This window comes from Bos indicus, chromosome 3 (assembly GCF_029378745.1).
Source record: "Bos indicus isolate NIAB-ARS_2022 breed Sahiwal x Tharparkar chromosome 3, NIAB-ARS_B.indTharparkar_mat_pri_1.0, whole genome shotgun sequence".
NCBI lineage: Eukaryota > Metazoa > Chordata > Mammalia > Artiodactyla > Bovidae > Bos > Bos indicus.
Window position 1 is genome coordinate 40,106,000 of NC_091762.1, and position 7,693 is coordinate 40,113,692.

Below are 7,693 nucleotides of genomic sequence, written 5' to 3' on the forward strand. Positions count from 1 at the left end.
CACACTCCTGAATGTCTGGCTCTGGGTAACTATACACCATCGTAGTAATCTGGTTCATTAAGATATTTTTTATACAGTTTTTCTGGGTATTCTTTCCATCTCTTCTTGATCTCATCAGCATCTCCTATATCTCTACCATTTTTATCCTTTACTGTGTCCAACTTTGGGCAGAATGCTCCCTTGACATGTCCAATTTTCCTGAAGAAATCTCTAGTCTTTCCCCTTTTGTTGTTTTCTTCTATTATTAAACACTGTTTACTGAAGAAGGCCTTCTTGTCTCTTCTAGCTATTCTTTGAAACTCTACATTTAACTGGATGTACTTTTCCCTCTCTCCCTTGCTTTTTGCTTCTCTTTGTTCTTCTGCTATTCGTAAAGCCTCCTCAGATGGCCACTTTGACTTCTTGCTTTTCTTTTTCTTTGGGATGGTTTTGTTCACTATCTCCTTTACAACATTATGGACATGTGTCCATAGTTCTTCAGGCACACTGTTATCTAGATCTGGTCCCTTGAGTCTGTTTGCTATCTCTACCGTGAATTCACAAGGGATTTGATTCAAGTCAGACCTGGCCAGCTTAGTGTTTTTCCTGGTTTTCTTTAGTTTAAGCCTGAATTTTGCTATGAGAAGCTGATGATCTGAGTCACAGTCAGGTCCAGGTCTTGTTTTTGCTGACTGCATACAGCTTCTCCATCTTTGGCTACAAAGAATGTAATTAGTTTGATTTCTGTATTGACCATTTGGTGATGTTCACATGTAAAGTCATCTTTTGCGTTGCTGAAAAAGAGTATTTGCTATGACTAGTAAATTCTCTTGGCAGAAAATTTGAAAGTCATATTTATTGTAATTGGATGTATTCATGGCACAGCAGCAAATCTCTTAAAGTTGTTATAAACCATGCAGAACCATTTCCTTGTGATAGTTTGTTGAACATTTAAAGGAAAATCAGAGAACCTAAGCTATCTATTTCAATTCAGCTGGCAATTCTGCAAAGCTTAAGGTCTAAAAGCCACAACATTGTAAAACAACTGTATTCCAATAAAAATTAATTTTAAAAAATCTAAATGCTAGAGTACCATCAAAAATTTTCACAATTAAATTAAAATATATAAAAATTACCTTGCCTTCAAACACTAATCTCCTTGTAAACATACATTTCTTTTACAATATCATGTACACTGTATAATGACCACATTATGTATATTTTATTCAAAATGCTTTTATATTCTGATTAAATTTAAGCCTTAGATTTATAAACATGGTTATTTGAAATTGTTTATCCTCCCCACATGATTCTCAGAGAGGAGGTTTCCAGTTGCACCATTCTAAGGATACTACAGGCTTCCCTGGTGGCTCAGAGGTTAAAGCATCTGCCTGGAATGAGGGAGACCTGAGTTTGATCCCTGGGTTGGGAAGATCCCCTGGAGAAGGAAATGGCAACGCACTCCAGTACTCTTGCCTGGAGAATCCCATGGAGGGAGGAGCCTGGTAGGCTACAGTCCATGGGGTTGCAAAGAGTTGGACATGACTGAGCGACTTCACTTTAAGGATACTACAAAGGTCATCAATGGCAAGGTAACCAGTTGTCTATCCAACACTTCTGCCCCTGTATGTTTCCTGTGACTCTTTTTCCTATTTTAGTTCTTTTGTTTTTATTACACCAAGACCTAGTTCTCCATACTGATTTCTCATCCTTCTTAAAATTTCTTCTTCCAAACTTTCACTGTTTCCATTCCCATCTTTTCCATTGCTATTTTATTCTTTTTCTTACCTTCATTTCATCTCTTTTCACTTTATAAATATAAGAAGAACTCCACATGAGGCCTCAACTACCATTTGAGGAAGACTTCACAACATATAGCAAATATTTTTCTAATAAAGCCTGAATCTGTATGTTCAGTTGTGCACTGAACAAAACTACCTAGAACCTCATGTGTTCAAATCTGAATTATCATCTTTATCCCATTTCATTCATCTCCAATTCTTTATTCTTTTTCTTTTTTCAACTCTTCTCCAGTTCTCCATTCATATTCACCATGTTCTCTGTTTTAGTGATAGCACCACCTATCTTCTAAAGTAAATAAGAAATTTTAGAGACTATTCTTAAATCATTCTTCTTCACCATCTGTATTATCTTAATCAGGAAACATTCTTAATTCTACTTCCTGAACACTAAAAGGACTATTTTCTTAATTTCTATATTCACAATACTGCCTGTATTCAGTTTCTCCCCCTATCTTTCACTAGCAACATCCTGACTAGTTTCCCAACCTCATCAAAATTATCTTCCTCACTAAAAACACACTTTCTTCTCTTTTCTTTTTCACAATAGTACCTTGTTATAGATATAGTAAATACATAGAAAACATAATAGACTCTCCAGAACCAACACTAATAAAGTGATATTCTCTTCTTCTTGCTCATATATTACCAAACATTTAACAGTGAGCATTTGCCTAATCAGATGTCATGTAATTGGTGACAGAAACACAAACACTAGTTTCTCTGGGAGCATGTCTAATTTCTAATGCTGTGGCCTATAATTCTTCTATATCTATCCTTCACTTTCATACTGTAAGCATTCCACTCTTTTTCATCTTACAAACATCACTATCAGAGTAACACTTGCCTCATAAAATGAGCTCAAAAGTATTCCTTCTTCTTTTATTTTTTTGGAAAGAGTTTGAGAAAGACATACTTCTTTTAGTGTTTAGTGGAGTTCACCAGTTAAGTCATCTGATCCTGAGCTTAGATTTTCTATTTATTTTTTATCCAGTCTTGATAGATTGTATGTTTCTAGAAATGTATTACTTTCTTCTAGGTTATCTAATTTCTTGGCATATAATTGTTCATAGCAGTCTTTTGTGATCCTTTTTATGTTATGGTATCAGTTGTAAACTCTTCTTTTATTTCTGCTTTTATTTGTATTCTCTCCTTTTTCTTAGTTATTTTAGATAAAAACTTGTGAATTTTGTTTATCTTTTCAAAAACCCAGCTTTGTTTCATTGATCTTTTTATTCTTTTTCTAGTCTATATGTCATTTATTTTTGTTCTAATCTTTATTATTTTATTCCTTCTTCCTACTTTGAGTTGAGTTTTTCCTCTTTTTCCAGTTCCTTGAGGCATGAGGCTAAATTGTTTATTTGCTATATTTATTCTTTCTTAATGTAGGCAATTATTACTATACTTTTCCCTGATAATTGCTTTTGCTGTATCCTGTGTTTTAGTATGTTATATGCCATTCTCATTGAGGTAACATTGGTTTATATATAAAGTTTCATATGCATAACATTATATTTCTACATACATATATATACCCTCCAATATGGTCACCACTGAAAATTGATTTTCCATCCATCAACATACAGTTGGTCCCACTTACGCATTTCACACTCCACCCTAACTCTCTCTGTATTTACATGATTGTTGTTGATTTCTTTGTTCATATATTTTCTTTTTCAATTCATGAGCACAGAATATCTTTCCATGTATTTGTGTCTTTTTCAATTTATTTCAACAATGTCTTTAGTTTTCAGTGTTTAAGTTTTTCATTTCCTTGGTTAAATTGATTCCTAGACATTTTTGTTGTGGTTGTAAATGGGACTGTCTCTAGATTTCTCTTTCTACTATCTCATTTTCATCATATATAAATACAACAGATTGTGTATATTGTTTTTTATCCTGCCACTTTACTGTATTCATTTATCATTTAGAATACTTTTTGGTAAAATCCTTAGGGTTTTCTACATATTAAATCATTTCATCTGCAAATAGTGACAATTTTGCTTCTTTCTTTTCAGCTTGCATGTCTTTTATTTCTTTTTCTTGCTTAATCACTTTGATTAGGATTTCCAATACTATGTTGAATAGCAGTGGTGATAGCGGGCATCCTTGTCTTGTTTCTAATCTTAGAGGGGTAGTATTCTGTTTTTCACCATTGACTATGATGCTAACTCTGGGTTACTCATACATGTCCTTTATTATTTTGAAGTATCCCTCCTATACCCACATTATTAAGTGTTTTTTTTAATATCAGAAATAGGTGTTGAATCTGTCAAATGTTTTATACATATATACTTTTTATCTGACCATATTATTTTCATCCTTCATTTTGTCAATGTGGTGTAACTATATTTGCATCCTTGGAATGAATCCCAGTTGACCATGGAGTTTGATTCTTTTAATGTATTGTCAAATTCATTTTACTAATATTTTGTTGAAAATTTTTACATCCATTTTCAACAGAGATATTGGCCTGTGGTTTTCTCTTTTTTATATTGTCTGGGTATTGTTGGCCTTGCAAAACAAGTTAGGAGGTATTTCCTTCTCTTAATTTTTGTAATGGTTTGAGAAAAATAAGCATTTGATCTTCTTTGAGTATTTGGTAGAATTCAATTCTGAAGTCATCTGGCCCCAGAATTTTGTTTTGGGGCAGCTTTTTGATTATTATTTCAATCTCTGAACTAGTGATTGGTCTATTCAGAGTCTCTTGTAGCTTGGTGTGACTTAATTTGTCACTCAGTTGTGCCTGGCTCTTTGCAACCCCTTGGACTGTAGCCTGTCAGGCCCCTCTGCCCGTGGAATTCTCCAGGAAACAATGCTAAAGTGACTAGCTATTCCCTTCTCCAGGGAATCTTCCTGAACTAGGTATCAAACTTGAGTCTCCTGCATGGTTGGCAGATTTTTCATCACTGAGCCTCTATTTCTTCCCACTTCAGTCTTGGAAGATTGTATGGTTCTAAGAATATGTCCACTTCTTCTAGGTTGTCTATTTGCTGATTTTATTTATCAGAGCCTTCTCTCTTTTTTTCTTATTGAGTCTAGCTAACAGTGTGTTGGGTTTGTTTATCTTCAAAGAACCAGGTCTTCACTTCTTTGATTTCTATTTTTTTAGTCTCAATATCAACTACTTATTATTTGATCTTTGTTACTTCCTTCCTTCTATTAACTCTGGGCTTCATTGTTCTTTTTTTTCTAGTTCCTTTAGGTGTAGGGTTAGATTGTTTATTTGAGATTTTTCTTACTTCTTGAAGAAGGCCTGCATTGATATAAAACTTCCCTCTAAATACTACTTTTTCTGCATTCCATTAATTTTGGTATGTCATATTTTCATTTGTCTTCAGGCAATTTCTGATTTCCCCCTTGATTTTATTTTCATGGATCCAAAGTTTATTCATTATCATGTTCAGTATCCACATATTTATGATTTTTCTAGTTTTCTTCTTATAGTTAATTTCTAATTTCATTCCATTTTCATAGGAAATGATGTTTGTATGATTTCAGTTTTGTTAAATTTATTGAGACTTGTTTTGTGTCCCAACATATAGTCTGTCCTTGAGAAAGTTCCATGTGAACTCCAGAAAATGTGTACTCTGCTGAATTTGAATGGAATGTTCTGTATAAATCTATCAAATCCATCTAGTCTAATGTTTCATTTAAAGCTGTTTGCTTGTTAAGCTCTGTCTGGATGATCTGTTCAATGATGTAAGTAGGGTGTTAAAGTCCTCTACTATCATTGTATTACCATCAATTTCTCTCTTAGGTCTGTTAATACTTTTCTTATATATTTGTACTTCTGTCTTAGGTACATATATTAATTATTGTTATATATCTCTTGATGAATCATCCCCTTTGTTTTTTTATACTGTCCATATTGTCTCTTATTACCTTTTTTTGATTAGAAGTGTATTTTGTCTGATATGAGTATAGCTACACTAACTTTCTTTCAGCTGCTATTTGTTTGGAATATTATCTTCCATCCCTTCACTTTTAGCCTATGTTTGTCTTTAGTGATAAATTTTGTCTCATAGAGGCAGCATATGTTGGGGTGTGTTTTTCAATCTATCCAGCTACTTTGGGTCTTTTGATTTCCAAATATGATCCATTTACCTTTAAGGTGATTTTTGACAGGTGAGGACTTACTGCTGTCATTTTTTCTTTTGTATTATGGTTGCTCTATATCACCATTGTTTCTTTTTTATTGTAGAGGGGATAAAAAATTAACAGATTTTTAAGACAATTTAACCTAAGATGGAGAAGCTCTCTACCATCATGAAAACAAGACTGGGAGCTGACTGGGAAAGACTAGAGCTCTCTTCAAGAAAATTAGAGATACCAAGGGAATATATCATGCAAAGATGGGCTCAATAAAGGACAGAAATGGTATGGACCTAACAGGAGCAGAAGATATTAAGAAGAGGCGGCAAGAACATACAGAAGAACTGTACATAAAAGATCTCCATGACCCAGATAATCACAATGGTGTGATCACTCACCTAGGGCCAGACATCCTGGAATGTAAAGTCAAGTGGGTCTTAGAAAGCATCACTATGAACAAAGCTAGTGGAGGTGATGGAATTCCAATTGAGCTATTCCAAATCCTGAAAGACGATGCTGTGAAAGTGCTGCACTCAATATGACCGCAAATTAGGAAAACTCAGCAGTGGCCACAGGACTGGAAAAGGTCAGTTTTCATTCCAATCCCAAAGAAAGGCAATGCCAAAGAGTGTTAAAATACCACATCATTGCACTTATTTCACATGCTAGCAAAGTAATGCTCAAAATTCTCCAAGCCAGGCTTCAACAGTGTGTGAACTGAAAACTTCCAGATGTTCGAGCTGGATTTAGAAAAACCAGAGATCAAGTTGCAGATGTCCATTGGATCATTGAAAAAGCAAGAGAGTTCCAGAAAAAAACATCTATTCCTGCTTTATTGACTAAACGAAAGCCTTTGATGTATAGATTACAACAAACTGTGGAAAACTCTTGAAGAGATGGGAATACTAGACCACATTACCTACCTCCTGAGAAATCTGTTTGCAGGTCAAGAAGCAACAGCTGAAACTCGACATGGAACAACACACTGGTTCCAAATTGGGAAAGGAGTACATCAAGGCTGTATATTGTCACCCTGCTTATTTAACTTTTATGAAGAGTACATCATGCAAAATGCTGGGCTGGATGAAGCACAAGAATCAAGATTGCCAGGAGAAACATCAATAACCTCAGATATGCAGATGACACCACCGTTATGGCAGACAGTGAAGAAGAACTAAAGAGCCTTTTGACGAAAGTGAAAGTGGAGAGTAAAAAAGTTGGCTTAAATCTCAACATTCAAAAAATGAAGATCATGGCATCTGGTCCCATCACTTCATGGCAAATAGATGGGAAACAATGGAAACATGACAGACTTTATTTTTTTGGGCTCCAAAATCACTGCAGATGGTGACTTCAGTCATGAAATTAAAAGATACTTGCTCCTTGGAAGAAAAGTTATGACCAACCTAGACAGTATATTAAAAATCAGAGACATTACTTTGCCAGCAAAGGTCTGTCTAGTCAAAGTTTTGGTTTTTCTAGTAGTCATGTATGGCTATGAGAGTTGGACCATAAAGAAAGTTGAGTGCCAAAGAATTGATGCTTTGAACTGTAGTGTTGGAGAAGACTCTTGAGAGTCCCTTGGACTGCAAGGAGATCAAACAAGTCAATCCTAAAGGAAATCAATCCTTAATATTCATTGGAAGGACTGATGTTGAAGCTGAAAATCCACTATTTGGCCACCTGATGTGAAGAACTGACTCATTTGAAAAGCCCCTGATGCTGGGAAAGCTTGAAGGCAGGAGAAGGGGACAAGAGAGGATGAGATGGTTGGATGGCATCACTGACTCAATGGACATGAGTTTGAGTAAACTCTGGGA